Below are 21,659 nucleotides of genomic sequence, written 5' to 3'. Positions count from 1 at the left end.
ATATGGCCCAAATCAATGTATGAATGTTGTAAAAAATGTAGTAAAGATCCCAAAATTAACCCCAAATTTTTTAAAATCTCAGATTCTTTCATCTTCTACTCCATTTACTCCAGGGTGCTCTCTGCATCTTGCTCAAGCAAAAGCTAAACTTTAAAAAGTCTAGAAGACCCTATATGATCTCATACCGTGGTACCTGGGACTTCCAAATCTCTGTGTCCCTGGATTTCTTTCTTTTCCAAGAAAATTTCAAGTATAGTAGTCTCTCAGGGACTTTTTTCTTGCTCTTTTTCCTCCCTAGCATATTCTTCTCCAAATATCTATATGAATCACCCTCTTAACTCCTTCAAATTTTAATCAGCTATCACTTCCCAGAAGTGATTGTCACAGGTGACCTTATTTAATAACTGTGACCAACACATGAATATTCCTTATTCCTCTTCTCTGAGCTGTATTTTCCTGCATAGCACAATTCACAATTTGACATATTAAATATTTTCACCAGCTTTTGTTGTGTTTGATTTTATTTGCTATTGTATCCTCGGTGCCTGCTTCAGTGTAGGAATTTACAATATTTGTTAATTACTGAATGGTTGAATGAATATAGAATGGACACTCTTCAGAAAATGTTTCCACATAGCAGATAAAAAACATGGCCAAATGTATTACTACAAAATTACAAAGTTCAAATATCAGAACTTAGAGCAGAAATAAGGGAACAACAGCAACAGATGCAACAAGAACTGGTGCAAGAAAGGAGTAAGTAGAAAAAAAGAAACATCGCATATATAAAAAACCAAATTTGAAGAACAAAAATAGATCCCTCAGATAACCTAATAAGTAACATATGAAATAGAAATAAATAAAGCAAGGAAACAGTACTGGAAATTAAACGTTTATATAGATTAGATTAAAAAAATGTGATATATCCATACAGTGAACCATCAAACAGAAGCATACAAGGAAAAAAACTATGCAGACAGTACAGATGAAAGAAACCAGATATAAAGTGTACATACTATATAATTTCCTTTATATGAAAATCTAAAAAAATGAAATGCTAGTGTCAGCATAGATCGGAGATTGCCTGGAGCCAGAGTGGAGGCAGGAACTAACCGCAAGCAACATGACAGTTTTCAGGGGTCATGGAGTGTCCTAAAATCTCCATTTCCAATTCCACTCCATTTGCCAAAGCTCATGGAACTCTGTACTTATGCTAAAAGATATACCTCAATATATTCTTTTTGTTTTTGTATAAGAATGAGAGAGAAAAATAATTGATTTAGAAATGAGGCAAAGAACATCTAATACACACATAATTGAAATTCTCTGTGAAGAAAATGGAAATAACATTTAAATACATAAAATCAAGAAAATATTTCTGAGATAAATGTCTGTTTATTAATTTAACTAAATGATATATTTACTATGTATTAACCATTAAGCATTCTTTGTGGATTAACTCAAACTCATAACAACCCTCGAAGGTAAATCTTAATATTTTCCTATTATACAGATGAGGAGACTGAAGTGCATATAATTATATCAAGCTTCTCAGGTAATAAGTGGCAATGCCTTAGCTATTCACACACTAAAAGGACACATTTTAAGCCAAAGCAAACTGAACAGGATGCTAAACAGCCAGACATAGGTTGGCCAAATAGCAATGAAGAGAAAATAAATAATATTTATAGGGGGTAAAATAATGCTGGCTTCAGATCTCCACACAGATGCCAAAGACAGTGGAAAATATAACAGAAGATAATAGGAAAATGAACAAAAGCCATTTACAAGTTTTATAGTAATGATAGATGTCTTAAAGATATAATACTAAAAATGAAAAAAAAATCATAAAACGTTGCCCACCTGGAGTTCATCTTACAGCTAAAAATTCAGCAAACAAAATGATAATAGGGAAGTGTAGACTAGGGAATAAGTGTAGATAATAGAGAAGTTGGGTGATGTGTTAACAGAGTTCTCCAGAGAAAGTGAAGCAATAAAATACAGGAATTTCTGATAAGGAACAGACTCACGTGATTTTGGAGGCTGACAAGTCCAACATCTGCAGGGTGGGTCTTCAGGCTGGAGGACCAGGAGAGCCGACGTTTCAGTTCAAGTCTTCGGTCAGTCTGCTGCAGAGAGTCTGAGTGCGGTCTGCTGGAGAATCCTCACTGGCTTGGGGGAGACTCTTCTCTCCTTTTGTTCTATTCAGTCTTCAACTGATTGAATTGTTGGATGAGACCCACTCAAATTATGGAAGACAATATTCTTTACTCAAGTCTACTTATTTAATATTAATCTCTTTCAAAACTGTCACAGAAATATCCAGAATAGTGTCTGGATAGTATCTGGGTAGTCCATGGACCAGCCAAGTTGATACATGAAATCAAGCATCACGGTTGGTAAAAAAAAATTTTGTGATAAATAGGCAAGAAGTTAGAAGTTAACAAAACATGTAGAAGTATGTATCTATAAACCTGGTTACAGAAAAGACTTCTCTTAACTCCAAGTAACTGCTAATCAAAACTGTAAAACCTCTAAGAAAGCAAAGATAATACAAAATACTCTATATTTGAGTATGTGAAGTGTAGATATGCAGTGCTCAGAGAAAAATGCACAACCTTAACTTTTATCAGTTAAAAAGAATGGGTTAATTAACATTATAACCACGTACAGAAATAAATTTAAAGCAAGCATAAGGAAAGAATTAATAAAAACGAAGGAATTAGTAAAGACAAAATGCAAATTTAATGAGAAAAATAAACAAAACCCAAAAACTGCTTCTTTGAAGAAAAAAGTCAGCGCTAAAACATAAAAATCTAGTTAATTAAGATCATTTGGAAGAAAGCATATACCAGGAAGGCAAATGATGAAATGTCAAAAAAGACACAAAAGTAGAAGAATTGGATAAGTGCTGTGTTGACACTATAAAAACACGTTTGAAATCTGAATAACAGATATTTTTCCTAACAAAAATAATTTGTCAAAACTGATGTTGAAAGCAAGAAAATCCAAAAAGGTTAATTCCCATAAAACAGTTGAAAGCAAAATGGTCAAAGATTAATCCTCCTAGAGAGCAGTAGAATCAAAGGGATTCATAGGAGAATTCCAACAAATGTTTAACAATCAGTCTATTGAAATGCTATTAAACTGCTTCAGGCATGAAAAAGAAAGCAAGTTTATAAAATGAATATGACATTGATACTAAGTCATGTTAAGACTGTGCTTTAAAAACAAACTATGGAACAATGTTACTTATAAATGTTGATACAAAAATCCTGAATAAAATACTAAAAAAGAAATTAGAGCAAAATTATAAGATAATTTTACCATGACTGACTAACTTTTATCACACAAATGTAATGATGTTTCAAAATCAGTAAATCTTTAATATAAGTAATATAATGACCAGCACAGATCATAAAAACCATTTGAAAAAAATTGAGCAACCACACTTAATTTTTAGTTATTATATGGAATGTCATTTTTGTAGGTGAAAAAATAAATTACATATTGTCCAACCTAATGATATCAAATGAGATAAAAGTCAATATATTAATCATAAAAATATATGTTTCTGTTCACAGGTCAATGAGTTTAATAGAGGAAGAAATCAGAGGTAAAACATTTTAGAAGGAGCATGAAAAAATATATTATTTACTAAGATATAATGGTTTATCAGTAGAACCCAAGAGAATAAATTAGAAAATTCTTACAAAAATTCAGTAAATTTAAGGATTAACATTAATCAGTCAGGCAGTTCAGTCATTCAGTCATGTCTGACTCTGCGACTCCATGGACTGTTAATATTCTGGATCAAACAGCTTTCATATATGCAAATAACCAGTTAGAAAATATGATTCAAGGGAAAGAAACCCTATTTACAATATCAAGGTTAAACAGGAAAAAGTAACCATAACAAAGACGAAAAAGATCTCTTTCAAGAAAAGTTTAAAGTAGCATTGAAAGACAAGGCACAGACATAAACAAATGTAACAGCATCCTGTCATTGGATAGGTATGCTGAATATCAAAACGGTTTTAATTCTCTATAATTTTTGATACAACCTGAACAAGTATTGTTTTTCAGTCACTAAGTTGTGTCCAACTCCTTGTGACCCCATGAATTGCAGCACACCAGGCTTCTCTGTCCATCACTATCTCCCGGAACTTCCTCAAATTCATGTCCATTGAGTCAGTGATGCCATCCAACCCTCTCATTCTCTGTCACCCCTTCTCTTCTTGCCCTCTTTGCCTTCTTGCCCTCTCCTTGCTGTCCAAGGGACTCTCAAGAGTCTTCTGCAGCACCACCACAGTTGGAAAGCATCAATTCTTCTGTGCTCAGCCTTCATTATGGTCCAACTCTCACATCTGTGCATGACTACTGCGAAAACCTTAGCTTTGACTATACAGATCTTTGTCGGCAAAGTGATTACTCTTCTTTTCAAAACAATGTCTAGGTTTGACATTGCTATTTTTCAAAGGAGCAAGCGTCTTTTAATTTCATGGCTGCAGTCACCATCCGCATTGATTTTGGAGCCCAAGAAAATGAAATCTCACATTGTTTCCACATTTTCCCCATCTATGTGCCCTGATGTGATAGGACTGGATGCCATGATCTTAGTTTTTTGAATGTTGAGTTTTAAGCCAGTTTTTTAACTCTCTTCTTGAACCCCATGAACAATAGGAAATAAATATAGTAAGTATGCATTGGGCTTCCCTGTTGGCTCAGATGGTAAAGAATCCGCCTGCAGTGAGGGAGGCCTGGGTTCGATCCCTGGGTTGGGAAGATCCCCTGGAGGAGGGCATGGCAACCAACTGCAGTGTTCTTGTCTGGAGAATCCTCATGGACAGAGGAGCCTGGCTCACTGCAGCCCATGGGATCACAAAGTGTTGGACACGACTGAGTGACTAGCACACACACACAATATAAATTTGACAAACTAATAATTATAATCACAACTAGTTTAAATAGAAAAATATACAAAGAAAAATTTTATCAAAGCTATTTAAAAGTAAGAAAGACAATAAGGAAGACCAAGCTTATGAGATAGCAATTTATTTACCATACAGTTCATATTAGTAAAGCTTCAACATTAAAACAGTGGGGTATCGGCTCAAAAATAAAGTGAGAATAGAGCATCCAGAAATCTATACAAATATATAAATATGTATATATATATATATATATGTCTTTGAAAGATGATAAAGTTAGCATATCAAATTGATGAAGAAAAAATGAACTATTCTATAAATGGCATTGAAATAACTGGAGAAAATTAGGCTATATCCATACCTCATAGTAGATAATAAGATAAACTCCAAATGAACCAAATATTTAAATAATACATTAACATACCTTTAAAGAAAAGATAGATATATTTATCCATGTAAATGTGAAGAACTTCCATAAGGCCAAATAATGTATATAAGTATAGTCAAAGGGGGAAAACAAAAAAAATGAAGAAATAATATTTGTTAAGTCAGGTCAAAAATATCTCAACAAAAATATCCTCAATATTAATATTGAAGAATATTGTAAGAAACATAACTCAATAGGTCTTTGATGTAAAAATATAATCAAAGAGTTCACAGGAAAGAAAATATTCTTTTAAATGTAAAAAGTCAAGCATAAACTCAATGAGAATTTTAAAAATGTGCACTGATGACACAGAAAGGACACTTTTTTAGCCCTTTGATTTGAAAAAATGAATGAAATTTTATTTTACACTGTTAGTAATGCTCTGTAGAAGTCAGACTCATACATTTCCACAATAAGTATGCATTCATAACTTTTATGATGATCAATTTGATGTCCATGAAAAATGAAAATGTATATGTAGTCTGACCTGGTTAATCTTACTTCTGGAAATTCTTCCACGGATATACCCTTGTTTTAAATAATATAAGTACCAGGTTATTAATTGCATTAAAACTTTTTAAAGTCAAATTTTCATCACTAGGTAGCTGTTTAAATTATGCTGCATTCATATAGTACAAAATGTGCAACTGATAAAATGAGAAAGCATCTAAAGTGTGGATATGGACAGATTTAGCATTAAGCATCATGCTGTAGAGAGCACATATAAAATTCTACACTTTTGTGAAAATTGAAAAATGAAATGCATATCATATTTACCTGTACATGCATAAAGCAACTGCCAATAATTGGCCCTCCGTGGGGCAGAGGTGATACCTGGGTAGATAGAGAATAGGGATTTGGAAGGTTTTTTTTCTCTATAACTTACACTCAGTATATTTTTAAAAGTTTTGGCCAGGTAAAAATTTTTTTAAATATAAATTTTAATGCTGACTATTGTGTGAAAATCCCTGAAACTCAACTTCCTATCAAGTCTAAGTCATAAATCTAGAGTTATGTCTTTGTTTTTACATATCCATGCAACAGCTGCAATTCTGTGTTTATTTCTGCATTGTTCTCATCTAGCTTAAATTGTAGATATCTCATCTTACACATCTACCCAAATGGTTTATATTTTTCATGATGCACGCAATTTGGGTTCATATTGATTAGGGAATCTTTTTTTTAAATGTTTTAAAACAGTTAAGAAAGCTTTAATCAAAGCCAATTTATTTTAATGTGAAAAATGCACCATTTAAGTCACCAGATTTACATTCCTCCTATTCTCCTCCCCCGCGCCACCAAAAAAAAAAAAAAAGAAAGGAAAAACACATAATATAGGGAATTCATTGAAAAGTCTGCTCCAACCAAGCCCCGTCTCTGCTTCCCACCTCCACTACCATCATACACACCCATTTGGAAGTGGAACCCCAGGGTCAGGTGATAAAACTTATACTTATTGGCGATGCCTTCTCAGGAAACAAAACTGAAATATCAAGAAGCTGTCCAAAAATATTAGTTGAAACTTCTGTGTTTGATACGTGAAGAATGTTTATAGTTTCGATGCCATGTTAAAATTAGGATTAGATGTATCACTGATACCAGCAATCAGTAATTTAGGAGCATCCCTCGACTCCATTGGTGATTAATCGGTGTGTGCTGATATGACCCAGTGATGAGTCATGGCCAAGGCTCCATGGAGAAGGAAGAAGGCATGGGCCCAACTTCCACTTGTCCCCACAAGTCGCTAGCCATCTTGGACCCTAGACTGGACCAGCCATCTTCTAGGTACCACCAGGTGAGCCTGAACAGCACAAAGTGGGATGGAAGAATTGCCCAACCAAGTCCTACCCAGGTTACTGACCCTAAACATTTTGCAGTGTAATAAAATCACTTGCTGTTTTAAGACACGGAGTTTTGGGGTAGTTTGTTACATAGTATTATATAGCTGGTGCAATGAATATAAGAAACATTATTAACTGAATCAGAGATATATTCGATATATTTTTAAATAAAAAAAATGTTGAAATTGTTTTCACTTTCCATTTCCAAACCAGCCAAAAGCCCTCTCCTAACAAACTACTGTTTAACTAAGATCAATTTTCATCTCCCTTTGAGTCTTTTGTGGCTATTCAACCCCCACACAATTAGGCTACTATGTCTCATATCAATTAAATGTGTATTTTTATAATTCAAAGAAAACTAAACAGTTCGAAAATTGAGAGATTATTTTCCCAGTGTTTGACTAGTTATTCACATCATGACAGTGTCAAAGATTCACAGTGAGCATGTTTTATTAAATATTAATTCCAGCCACTTCAACAATAATAATAATTTTTCAATTAGTCTAGTTCCTTTTCATTTTTCATCCTATAAATCCAATATTCCTAAGACTGAAGATTTGGCAAGCCCCTGGCAGTCTGACGAGGCCCCTTTAATAACTTCTGCTTGCTAAGAACAGCGCTGCTGACATGGGCCTGCCTAAAAAAGCCATGTTGAATATTAACTTTCCATCTCAGTCCAGGGATGTGACCGAGACTCTGAGCTACATCGCTTTAGGCCTGCTGGCAAGAGAAAACCTGTTTAATTACCTGCCCCAGCTGTACTTACTAAGTGGAATGATTATTAAATCTGTCTCTCTATTTCACAGTTTCAGCATACAATTCAAATATATGCCAAGAGAAATGGAAGACATAGCTCCTATAGGAGTAGACAGCTCTAAAACCCTCATCACAACAGGTGTCTTGAGTATTGTTGCCCAGGGCTCAGCCAAACCTCTGTTCTCTGATATGAAATTGGAAGGTTCTTAGATGCTCTGCCAACCCTGTAACTGAATGTAGCCTATCATCATTTAACTGTATTATCATCCAGTTCATGCGCAAAGGAAGAGAGTGCTTGGTCTTTTCCTTCTTTAGCTGCAGGAGGATAATTTGAGTCCTTTCCTCTGAAGTCCAAAGACATGATAAAGCCACAAACTTGTGCTGATCCACTCTGTAAAGTCTTTCTGTCTGTTTCTCTGAGTTTACTGCTATCCTACTGTTAATGACCGAGATAACACGTATCCTCAGAGAACCCTAAGTAACCCACTGTAGTTAGAATTCCTGCTGTATCATAAAAAGTTATGCAATCTTTATCCATGTTCATAATAACCTTGCACCTTTAAATAGCCTCTGCACACTCCTCAGAGACAAGCACCAAAACTTGGTAACTATAGTCTACCTTTCAATCACGTTTTTCTAAAAGCATTTTTCCATTCATAAACGTCTTGTGTTGTCTAATTTCATAACTTGTATCTCTTTTGATATCACGTATCTATTTTATAAATCACTGGTAGATTAAATCTCCTTTCTTGCCTGTAGACCTTATACAGTTTCTGTTAAATTCTACTGAAAAGTAGACTAGCTTGTACATTCACTCAATTTGTATCAATGACTAGGTATCCCAACCTAAGTTCCCCTTTAAATAATTCAGGTAACCTCCTGTAGCATTTACTAATTAACCTCCATTCTGTTTTGCAATTGTATTTGGAATTTTGAGGCAGAAATGTATTTAATTGTGTGGCGGTTATTAGGTGAAGTGGACATAGTAACCCATGAGAACTGACCAGAAGAATGTTGTGTTTCCTTCCAGTCAGAATTTGATATGACAGTGTTAAATACAGTTCTGAATCATAAAGAGAGAGGCTTCATTGATAAGCATTTGTGGGGTTAGTCATGGGGAAACTGCACTCTTTCTCACTGCATTAAAGCATGAGGTTTTCAGTACAAATAATGCATTATCATCTGGAATATCTATAAAACCCCCATGACCAGCCATGTGCTCCTGAGTAAATCATAGAGATTATATCAGTATTTGATAAAATGTAAAAATTCAAGTGCATTCCTATACTCTTCTCTTCATCTTATGCTCTTTTCTGAGAGGTTTATAACAGTGATTTTGTCTAACTCTATGAAATGCGACAGGGCCTTCATGTAAGCTTTGGTCTCCAAACCACGGAACATGGAGGAGAGTGTGATGAAATAAGAACACTGTGAGCTTAGAGCTCATTCTGAGCTCGATTCTTAATTCTGTGATTCATTTTTTATGTTATCTGAGAGTCATCATTTACCTTTTTCTCTTGTTAAATTATTGTTATTATTTTTTTGGATGAGTCTCTGTGATAAATAAAAATGCCTGGGCCTCCTGTTCATAGGATGCTCACTATTGTCTGTCAGCCTGTCAACAAACTTGGTATTTTTTTTTTTGAGGGGGGTTGTATTTTTCAAATTGAGGAATAATTAATGTAGAACACTATATTAGTTTCAGTACATAATATATACATATATATTTAATAAATCCAGTAAACTTCCATCACCATACATAGTCACAAATATTTTCCCTTAGGATGAGAATTTGTAAAATCTACTCTCTCCCAAGGGCCTTACTTATTTTATAACTGGAAGTTTGCACCTTTTCATTTCATTTTTCTTAAGATCAGTTCTTCATCTGCAAAATAAAGGATTTGTTTTAGAATAACCATTTGAATGTTCTCTCTGAACTTTAAAATTCAAAAAGTCATTAAGTTTTTTGTATTATTGGATGGTTATAAGGATGAAATTACTGAATGCTCTTAATATGCATGGGTTAATCACAGGCCCTGGCACAGAGCAAGTTATCACAGAGTGAATGGCTGGAATGTTTCCATATGGCCAAACCTAGCCTGTCTCATGCTGCATAACTTTACGCCAGAGTAGGTCACCATTCCTTTAGGTTTCACTGCAATTCACTAGTTGTCATCAATATTTGGTTCTTCTTTACCTCTGGGAATCCTGAAGATTACACTTATCAGGCTTGTAAGTTAGATGTGTCGCTAGTTCTGACCAAAGAAATGCAAGCAGACAAAAGGTGTGTTACCTCGTGACTGAGTTAGGACATGTCTGCGTACACTTCTCCAGGCTGCCCTCCTCTGCTGCTGGTTCAAGACAGCTGCGAGCACAAAATGAGCCCCCAAGTGCTTGTGTGGAGCAGAGATTCCTCACAATCCAGGGTGCGAGCAAGAAGTTAACATGCTGTTAAGTCACTGCAGTTTTGGTTGTTTTTACTGCAGCATAAAGATCCCCTGGAGGAGGAAATGGTGACCCACTCCATTATTCTTGCCTGGAAAATCCCAGGGACAGAGGAGCCTGGCGGGCTATGGTCCATGGGGCCGCAAAGAGTCAGACACGCCTGAGCACTTGTACAGAGAGAGCACAAGTTGTTGTTCAGTCTCTCAGTCAAGAAGCTAAAGTTGAGTAGTTCTATGAAGATCTGCAAGACCTTCCGGAACTCACACCAAAAATAAAGATGCCCTTTTCATCACAGGAGACTGGAATGCAAAAGTAGGACGTCAAGAGATACGTGGAGTAACAGACAAGTTTGGCCTCGGAATACAAAATGAAGCAGGGCAAAGGCTAGTAGAGCTTTGCCAAGAGAATGCCCTGGTGATAGCAAACACCTTCTTCCAACCACAGAAGAGACAACTCTACACACGGACATCACCAGATGGTCGGTACTGAAATCAGATTGACTATATTCTTGCAGAGCACAAGAGCCCACACTGAATAGCACACTGTGTGCCATTCAAATGTACCCACACGCTTTCTGCCTTTTTCCATGACACTTAGATACTTATCTATTTCCCGTCTCTCAAGCTCATCATTAAACTATAGCCCAATTTGGTTATACAATCCATGTATTTACCACCTAAATCTCTTTCAGACATGCCCCTTGCTCTCAGCCCTACAATGCCCCTGGTCTAGCCTTCCAGCCTTTCTCCCTAGGTTACTGCTGTATCCTCCTGACCGGGTCTCTCTGCCTACAGATTACCTCATTCAGATCTCTACCTTTGATTACATGTGAAGTGTAAATTTTGCCTTATCCATCTCCTTTTAAAAATACTTTAAATATCAGGAGTCACAGCGCAGCAGTGTGACAAACAAGTCTTTCCGATGAGTCAATCCCTCCATCCCCTACCTTTCTTTGCCCGGAATGCTGATGTTTAGTAAGTATGGGTTACCTGTAGCTCTGGGGTACACCCTGCTGTTGCACATCTTGCTGACATCTCTTATGCTATTCTGTTTACTTAGAATGACCTCCCCCTCATCCTGTAAGATTTGGTTGTAAACCTCGTCCTTGAAATCCCAGGATTTCCGTGTCGCATCCCACTGTGTTGCTACACTCACTCTGTGTATACTCCTAAGCCTGTTGTTATCCTATTATAATGAAACTGTTGGTGTCTTTTCTGCCGGCTCGATCCAGAGCACCTCAAGGCAAGGCCATGCGTGTCGTGTATCTTTCTCACCTGCCTGCACAGCGCAGGCAGGTGCTTTGGAAGCATTGGTGGGATATTCCCAGCTGTAAGAGCCGCTGATCTGAACGTCTCCAACCCCTATGCTGTTCTCTCTGATCCTGTGGTTGCTCGTCCCCCCGTCTGCCATCACTGGGCCTCCTCACTCAGCCACCCTACCGACTGGCTTCTGACAGAAGTCATGCCAAGCTCTCTGCCCGGGGGCTGTCTAAACCCTAGTCTTGTCACTTCCTCTTTGCAGAGCTAAACTTTGTTCCCCCTGCACCCTGCTAAGAGGAGGACTGTCACCAGGAACAAACCCATCCCTTGGGACTCATGATGCAATTTTCTTTCTAACGTCAAGCTTACCTGTTGTATGAAACTTTTCATATCTAGCTGTAACCCAAGTCAGGCCCAGAGGACCACAGAACTATCTTTTGCTTTCAAAGGGACTCATTCTCTTGTAACAGAAACAAACATTTTGAGCATCCTCTTGTGCCTTTGCACTTTACAAAAGAGTTTAGCAGGTCTAAAAGATCTTTCCGTTTGGGGGGTGGGGGTTAGGAGGAGCAATTAGAGAAAAAATGGCACTTCATATGAAGTGGTAGTAGGTGACACAGTGATATGGTTCAGAATAAAAGGAGTGTGAAGCAAAAACAAAAACTAGTGCATAGAGAGGCTGACGTCAGCTACAATAGTGTGTCTGCATTGTATCTTTTCAAATTAAAGTCTTTTTAATATGGACAATGCCCACTTTTTTTCAGGTAATTCATGCTAAAACTTTTACAAAGAGGAATTTTATAATTAATAAATTTTATGATTAAAGTGCATTTATAATTAATTTTATAGTCCTGGTTTATGTTCCAGAAATTACTCCACTGATTGGCACTTTTATCTATACTCAGAAGGGTCCAGCATGTTCTCCACTGAGTAGCACTGTTGATGATCAGCTAACGTTCACATTTTGGGGTCCCCTGAAACTCTTTCAAGAAGCGAACCCATTCTTCATCTGCAGTTCATCAACATCTATTCAAAAAAGAGAAATCCCAGGTTAACCTTACCACGGCAATATCAGGAGATAGAAGAGCCCCGACCTCATGAGTGAGGGACATGTGAGACTCAGAAGCGTTCCACAATTTGTTGAATGCTTGTTGTCAACCTCCTGAAACTCTTTTAATAGTTTTGAACCAAAGGTCCACATTTTCATTGTGCATTGGGTTCCATAAATTATATAGTTGATCCTGGCTGAAGCAGGGGTCATAGTCTCTCATGAGACCTTTCATAAAGATGCCATTGATCATTTGCAAAGAGTCTATAGCATATGAATCCAGGAGTACATGTGGAAAGTCAGAGTTAATTCCTCCTTAGCTAGATTCTTAGACCTTTCCAAAACTCTCAGGAAATATATATAAGCTAGACAAAAAGAAAAAAATAAAATACACGTTCCAGAAAACATAGTAGGTCTCATCATCACGTGCACGCGTGTGTGTGTGCATCAGTTGCTTCAGTCGTGTCTGACTCTTTGTGACCCCATGGACTGTAGCCCACCAGGCTCCTGTGTCCATGGGATGCTCCAGAGAACAATACAGGAGTGGGTCTCCTTCAGGGGGTCTTCCTGATCCAGAGATTGAACCTGAGTCTCTTATGTCTCCTGCATTGGCAGGCAGGTTCTTTACCTGGGAAGCCCCTTGTCATCATTATCCATACCACATATTTAGCTTTATGTGTGTTGGGAAGGAAAAATAATTTGCCCTTTACCCTTCTAGGTTCTTGGCTGAGAGCTGCCAACCCCTCCCCCCCCCAACCCCAACAACCAGCACCATGTTATAAACATCAGACGAACTGGAGAAAAGCAAACAGAAGTTAAATAGCATGTATACCTCCTGTATACATGGGGATACCCAGAATAACTGAGTAACTCCTAGAAATAACCCAAGCTTCTACCCTAAATACCATCTCCAGCAAAAGACATCAAATGTTGGGGGTGGGGAGAGAGGTTATCAGGCAAAGCGCATAAACAAAGGTGCACTTTTAGAAGGCCTGGAGTCCAACTCTTCTCCATTGATAGGAATTTCTAGGGTTTCAGGACCTTCCTCTTCCTGGTCCTGGAAGACGACATTTTTACAAATGGAGATTTCCCTTATAAACGCAAATATCTCTTAGAAAGACCTCTGGTTTTCGGAGTTTTTCCTATGCCTGCTGTTTCTTAAAAATGATGAGCCCAAAATAATCCTTGGGCTTCCCTGGTGGCTCAGACAGGAAAGAATCTGCCTGCAGTGCAGGAGACCTGGCTTCCATCCCTGGGAGGGGAAGGAAGGGCGTGGCAACCCACTCCAATATTCTCGCCTGGAGGAGTTTATGGGCAGAGGAGTCTGGAGGGCTACAGTCCATGAGGTCACAAACAGTCGGACATGACTGAGTGTCCAACTCTTTCACTTTTCAAAATAATCCTGATGCCAAGGAGACATATGGAGTTGGGGGGAGGGGGAGGGAATTATGATATTAACAGAAGATTTGGTTAGGAAATTTGAAAAGGTAATTTCTAAGCTCAAAGACTCTCGTTTGGAAAACCTATAGATGAAAGAGTAAACAATTATCTTGACAACAGTTAATCTGCTCCTCTTCCTTTGTAATCTAAATTGGAAGAAGTGTTATTAAAACTTTAGTTACCATATCAGTATAAAATTAAATTTAAACTATTTTCCTTGTAGTTCATCAAACTGCAACCCAGTTAAGAACTGTTGCATTGTAAAGAGCTGTACTTGGCTCACAATTAATTCATTGAGCCTTCCTTTTAGGAGCCTTGATCAGAACAATTTCATTTGTTATTCATTCTGATTTACATAAATACTTCACAGCATTTTACTATTAAAGGACACTTAAAATGAAGAACAACATTTATTTCTCTCCTCTTGTATGCAATTCTTTATTTCATGTTTTATTTGAAGAGGGTTGTTATGATCAGCAGACAGGAGCTAGTGAAAACATACTTTAAAGTCTGAAATGGTGATCATTTCCAGTCTTTTAAAAACTGCTAGCATTAATTGATTTGTCTCCAGTGTGAATTGAACTGTTATGTCTAAAGAGAAATATCCTTTAATCTCTCTTATACTCTGAGGATCTAAGCATAATTAATAATTTGCTTTAAAAAATGATATTACTAACCCATCCATTCATTCATATAGTCACTTACTCAGAAAGTACTAGTTAGATATCTGATATGTGCAGAACATTACCATTAGGCATAGGGGAAATAAAGATGAAAAAAACAAAAAATCCAACATGTTCTATAACCTAGAAAATCAAGTCTGGTGGAAGGAATAGCATATAATAAAGTAATCATAAACATAAACGCAAACAGCATCTGTATTAAGTATATGAAAAAGAGGTACCCAGAGTGAGGAAACATATGCAGGAAGTCAGATGGGTTTGAAAGTAACATACATAAGTAAAGATCTAAAACATAAGTAGTAAATAAAGAGCAACTACCTTTATTTACATCAGAACAAGCATTTAGAAATATATTTTAAAAGACAACATTATCTCCAGTTGTAATCAAAACTAAGATGTACCTAGGAATGTTTCTTTAAAAAACATATGCAAGAAATTTATGGAGAAAATTAAACAATGAATTTAAATACACAAAATAAAAATGTTTAAATGTCCATGAACTAAAAACCCCATGTCAAGATTAGATAAATTTTCCAGAAATTTATCTCTAAATTCAACAATTTTCATCAAAATTCAAATAGAGGTTTTGTTGAATTTTATAACCTAGTGCAAAAATGTATATGAAAGAATAAAGGCCCAAAAATAGCAAAAACATTATTGAGTAAGAAGAAAACTTACTCCACCAAATATCAAAACTCATTTTATATAAAAATTTCTAATATGTTGAGTATTGATACAGGAATAAATTTTTTAATAAATCAAGCATAAAATTCATGATGTGGGACCGATTTGATATTGTAAATCAGTGGGGAAAAGTATAAACTACTTAATAGATGATACTTAGACACGTGTGTTTATGATTGTAAAAATGTATCCCTGCTTCACATAATACATGAACATAAATTTTAGGTTTAACTACAATATTAAAGCATGATTATGGAAAACACTAAAAATTTGACAATATATAAGAGCGTGTTCTTATAACATTTAGGGTAAAGAAACACTTCTGGAGAAGAGACAGGAAAAGCAATCTGTAGATGAAAAACTGATAAATTCAATTATACGAAAATTTAAATTTTTTGGTCAACAAAATATATCATGCTGCTGCTAAGTCATTTCAGTCGAGTCCGACTCTGTGTGATCCCATAGACAGCAGCCCACCAGGCTCCCCCGATCCTGGGATTCTCCAGGCAAGAACACTGGAGTGGGTTGACATTTCCTCCTCCAATGCATGAAAGTGAAAAGTGAAAGTGAAGTCGCTCAGTCGTGTCCGACCCTCAGCGACCCCATGGACTACAGCCCACCAGGCTCCTCCATCCACGGGATTTTCCAGGCAACAGTACTGGAATGGGGTGCCATTGCCTTCTCCAAAATATATCATAAAGTAAGCTAAAAGTGACATATAGGGAGCTGTTATTTGAAACCTATGTAATAACTGTATTTTAATATCTAGATATAAAGCATTTTTATAAATTAATGTGAAAAAGAAAAATAGCCCCATGTAATTTTGGGTAAACCAGGTGAATAGGCAGATCTAAAAAACTAAAATTAGCCAATAAAAATATAAAAATACCTAATCTTGTTTATTATCAGGAAAAAGGAAATGAAAAAAATATGGTATATGTTGATATGACCAAGTTTTGGAAAGCAGATAAAGAATTGTGAATCCCCATGTACTATAAGTGCAGGGTGAATTTGTAAATATACATTAGAGAGCAATTTGACAGTATGTTGTGAAACTGACGATGTTTAAGCCCTCAGTCCAGCCATTGTATTCAGAAGGACATATCCCACTCTTAAACTTAGGCATAAGTAAAATATGGAAAAATGTTCACTGAGCCATTACATATATTATAAAATAGGAAGATAATGACAGGATGCATAATTAAATAATGAAATAATTATGCAATGATATAAACCAATTAAAGTAAATAAGTCAACATAGATAAATCTACAAAAAACATAATATTCCTAAAGTAGCAGAAGTTGTGTACGCCACATGAATCATTCATGCATTTGTGTGCAAATTATACGCACACATATTCAAAAAAATCCCTCCTTATCCAAACTCTTGTTCTTCAAACATAGGAACTGATGGATTCAGGTAAATTTTTATATAAAACTTTCTCTGTTTAAACTCTTATTGCTGGCTATTTGAAATTTCAGAACCAAACAAATTGAGATAATTTGCTGTTCTTTGTTCTCTAACCTTCTATACAAATTCTCATTATCCAAATTCAGAATAAGAGTGTATAATTATATAGAAAGGGGGACTCATTGCTCTAAAATCAATAATGGGAATACATTAGGTTCAAAATAGTAGTTGATTTGAAGTTTAAAAGGAAGACAATGAAATAATAGCTATACAACTTACTTTCAATGTTTCTATCAATATAATCCAGTGTTTTTAAACATTCAGGAACAAATTTGACAAAATTTTAATCCAGTAAGTAATGTTTAAACAATAATATTTGCTTTATTGCTCTATGTATGTTACCTAATGTTTAAAGTAATTCAGAATGTGAAAACTGTAAAGAAATGGTTAGGAGAAGAGGTAAGCTAAGAACCTTCCAGATGGAGCAGCATATGTAAGACCTTGTGACTGGGGGGACACAGAGCCGAAGGGACCAAGGCAGGTGGGGATCCCTGAAAGGACTGTGCGGGGCATCCAGGGTCCTCGAGGATCTGGGGGCTGCATTCTAAGAACAAAAGAGGAGGCGATAGAGAACCTCAGATATGTGTATATGGGGCTTAGGGATGGTAATAAGATGGATATTTTTTAAAGTTTAATTCAGTTACCTAAGATATGAAGATGATACCACCCTAAAGGCAGAAAGTGAAGCAGACCTAAACAGCCTCGCATGAGGGTGAAAGAGGAGAGTGAAAAAGTTGGCTTAAAACTCAAAAACCTAAGATCATGGTATCTAGTCTCATCACTTCATGGCAAATAGACAAGGAAAAAGTAGAAACAGTGACAGGTTTATTTTGGGGGGCTCCAAAATCACTGCAATGACTGCAGTCTTGAAATTAAAAGACACTTGCTCCTTGAAAGGAAAGCTTTGACAAATCTGGATAACGTATTAAAAAGCACAGACATAACTTTGCCAACAAAGGTCTGTATAGTCAATTTTTTCCATTAGTCATGTACAGATGGACCCTAAAGACAGCTGATCACCAAAGAAATGATACTTTCAAACTGTGGTGCTGGAGAAGAAGCAAGAGTCCCTTGGACTGCAAGGAGATCGAACCAGTCCATCCTAAAGGAAATCAGTCCTGAATATTTATTGAAAGAGCTGATGCTAAAGCTGAAACTCCAATACGTTGGCCACCTGATGGGAAAAACTGACTCATTTGAGAAGACCCTGATGTTGGGAAAGATTAAAGCAGGAGGAGAAGGGGACGACAGAGGATGAGATGGTTGGATGGCATCACCCACTCAATGGACATGGGTTTGAGTGGACTCCGGGAGTTGGTGATGGACAGGGAGGCCTGGTGTGCTGCCTTTCATGGGGTTGCAAAAAGTCGGACACAACTGAGTGACTGAACTAAACTGAACTGGTGGGTGTGGGTGGGCATTTGGAAGCACTGTAGTTCTCCAGGTAATTAAGGAAAATAGTAAAAAATATAACAACTTTAGCAGAAAAAACCAACAAACTGTATGTGATATAGATGTAAATCTTGACACACTGATAGGCTCCTGGGAAGACAGAGAGATGTATGCAAAAATAAATGGGTCTGATCCATAAAGTTAATGCTTCCTGCATCTTAAATTGGAAATTATTAGCAAGAATAACATCTGGAACTCATTTTCAATTCCTAAATCCCAAAGAAAAGGTGATAGTAGAAGGTAGCATCTCCACACAGAGGATTTAAATCAGACAGTGTCACTTGATAGTTATTACACTGTTCTATTTAGATCTCACAGACCCTAAAATAAGTGTTTAAAGATCTGATTTTTACAAGGATTGGATCTCATTATTGGAATCTCAGTCTAAATAGCACCTTAAACTTTAAGCTTATATGGTGATATATGTCAATTATTTCTCAATGATAGTGTTAGTCGCTCAGCTGAGTCCTATTCTTTGCAACTCCATGAACTGTATAGCCCATCAAGCTCCTCAGTCCATAGAATTTTCCAGGCAAGAGTGGACTAGGTAGCCAGGGATGAAACCTGGGTCCGCTGCACTGCAGGCAGATTCTTTACCATCTGAGTCACCAGAGAAGCCCTTATTTCTCAATAGAACAATGAAAAAAGAGGGTTTTTATCATATGACTTCCACTTGCAGGGAGAAATATCAATAACGTCAAATATGCAGATGACACCACCCTTATGGCAGAAAGTGAAGAGGAACTAAAAAGACTCTTGATAAAGGTGAAAGTGGAGAGTGAAAAAGTTGGCTTAAAACTCAACATTCAGAAGACGAAGATCATAGCATCTGGTCCCATCACTTCATGGGAAATAGATGAGGAAATAGTGCGAACAGTGTCATACTTTATTTTTCTGGGCTCCAAAATCACTGCAGATGGTGACTGCAGCCATAAAATTAAAGGACGCTTACTCCTTGGAAGGAAAGTTATGACCAACCTAGATAGCATATTCAAAAGCAGAGACATTACTTTGCCAACAAAGGTTCATCTAATCAAGGCTATGGTTTTTCCAGTGGTCACGTATGGATGTGAGAATTGGACTGTGAAGAAGGCTGAGCGCCGAAGAATTGATGCTTTTGAACTGTGGTGTTGGAGAAGACTCTTGAGAGTCCCTTGGACTGCAAGGAGATCCAACCAGTCCATTCTGAAGGAGATCAGCCCTGGGATTTCTTTGGAAGGAATGATGCTAAAGCTGAAACTCCAGTACTTTGGCCACTTCATGCGAAGAGTTGACTCACTGGAAAAGACTCTGATGCTGGGAGGGATTGGGGGCAGGAGGAGAAAGGGAACACAGAGGATGAGATGGCTGGATCACATCACTGACTCGATGGCCATGAGTCTGAGTGAACTCCAAGAGTTGGTGATGGACAGGGAGGCCTGGCGTGCTGCCATTCATGGGGACGCAAAGAGTCGGACACGACTGAGCGACTGAACTGAACTGAAGAGATCTTACTTGATCACATCCTGCTGCTGCTGCTAAGTCACTTCAGTCATGTCTGACTCTGTGCGACCCCATAGATGGCACAACACATCAACTTCATAGCGGTTATGAAATCATCACATGTATTCATCTTGTTGGTTGCCTCTCGTAGAGTATAAGTTCCATGAGAGCAGGGAAATTGTTTTTCAAATGTTCTGTCTCATTACCTGGCGCAGAATAGGTCATCAGTGACAGTTAAGTATATGAGCATGTGATGTCATTGGCATAAGGGAAGAGAGCACAACGGAGGGAATGTCTTTATGCCCCCATGCACTCAAATTTTGAGAAAAAATAAAACAAATTTTTGAAAAGTGCTAACTAATGCCTTTCAATACACTTATAGATTTTTTTTTTTCTCAAAAAGTGTAGAGTCCTTTTCAGAGATGTCAGCTTTATTATCCATTACACCTCGATGTGTACACTGGCATTCGGTATGGGAATTCCACATGCTCGTAGTCCACCTCATAAATTTTGGTGTCATGCTTTACAATTAATAAATATTTACTACCACCATTGTCTACTTCAGATGCTGAAGAGCATATTTAAGACTCCTCGGGAGACATAAATATTTCATGTTAAGCATTCTATGTGACAAGTACAAAATATAACAACAAAATTCAGCGGGTGGAGCACATTTCACATAATCAATCATGTCCTAAGACAAGTGTTACAAACAAAATGGATGAGTTCAACATTTCTGGGTCAAATATAATTGCCACCATGCACTTCCATATTGATAGCAGTGAAGCGAATGGAAACATTAGGTATAAAACATATTTTACATAAATATAATAATGTATATAAGGATACATTATTAAAATTATCATCAATGTATGTTGAGAAGCACTTTTTTTAAGTGGGTTCAATCAAAATAGTATCTGAAGAGCAATAACACATACATTCATAAACTCCCTATTGAAAAATAAAAACCAAAGTTGGAAGATTTCTCAGTGTATTTGTGAGAAGGGTCAATGCTGCAGTAATAAAGGTATCAGTAGTTTTCTCAGTCTCATCCGTGTGAAGTCTGTTTGGGTCCAGGCACTTCCCAGGGCACGTGTCCAGCCTGCACTGGCTCGGATATCCAGGGGCTTCTAATCCTGTGACTCTGACATCTCAGCTCAGGATGTCCACAGCCAACACAGGAAGGAAAGGAAGACAGAGCTAATTGCTAAGAGGCTTTTCATTTCATTGCCCTGGTAGTGCACACATTATTTTAACACACATTTTATTGTCCAGGGCTGAATATATGGTCTCACCTAACTTCAAGGATTTGGAAGCTATAATTTTTTGTGTGCCCAGGGAGAAGTGACAACCACACTTTGATTTTTTTTTAAGCTCTTAAAACTCTTCAGACTTGGCATGATAACATATTACAGATCCATCACAGATTAAACCAAATAGATTTCTCATCTAAAAAATATATTCTGTATAATCATGGTAAATTATCATTCAAAGAGTTTACAGAATACAGATGGCAAGAAACAGTCCTAACATCTAATTTGATGTATGATAGAATTTAGTTGGCAGATGTGAGAATTACTTTTCAAAAGAACATTTGGTCAGCATCAAATGTAACCAGATAAGCAGGCTTTTACTTTGTGGCACAACTGAATCAATCTTCCAACAAAAAATTTTAACCTCACTTGCTAGAACCAAAAGCAAATTGCCACTAAAATGTAGAAAACAATCGGGGCAAAGAAA

Source organism: Bos indicus x Bos taurus, chromosome 7, assembly GCF_003369695.1.
Source record: "Bos indicus x Bos taurus breed Angus x Brahman F1 hybrid chromosome 7, Bos_hybrid_MaternalHap_v2.0, whole genome shotgun sequence".
Taxonomy (NCBI): domain Eukaryota; kingdom Metazoa; phylum Chordata; class Mammalia; order Artiodactyla; family Bovidae; genus Bos; species Bos indicus x Bos taurus.
The sequence above is the reverse complement of the archived record's forward strand: the minus strand, read 5'-3'. Positions refer to the sequence as shown.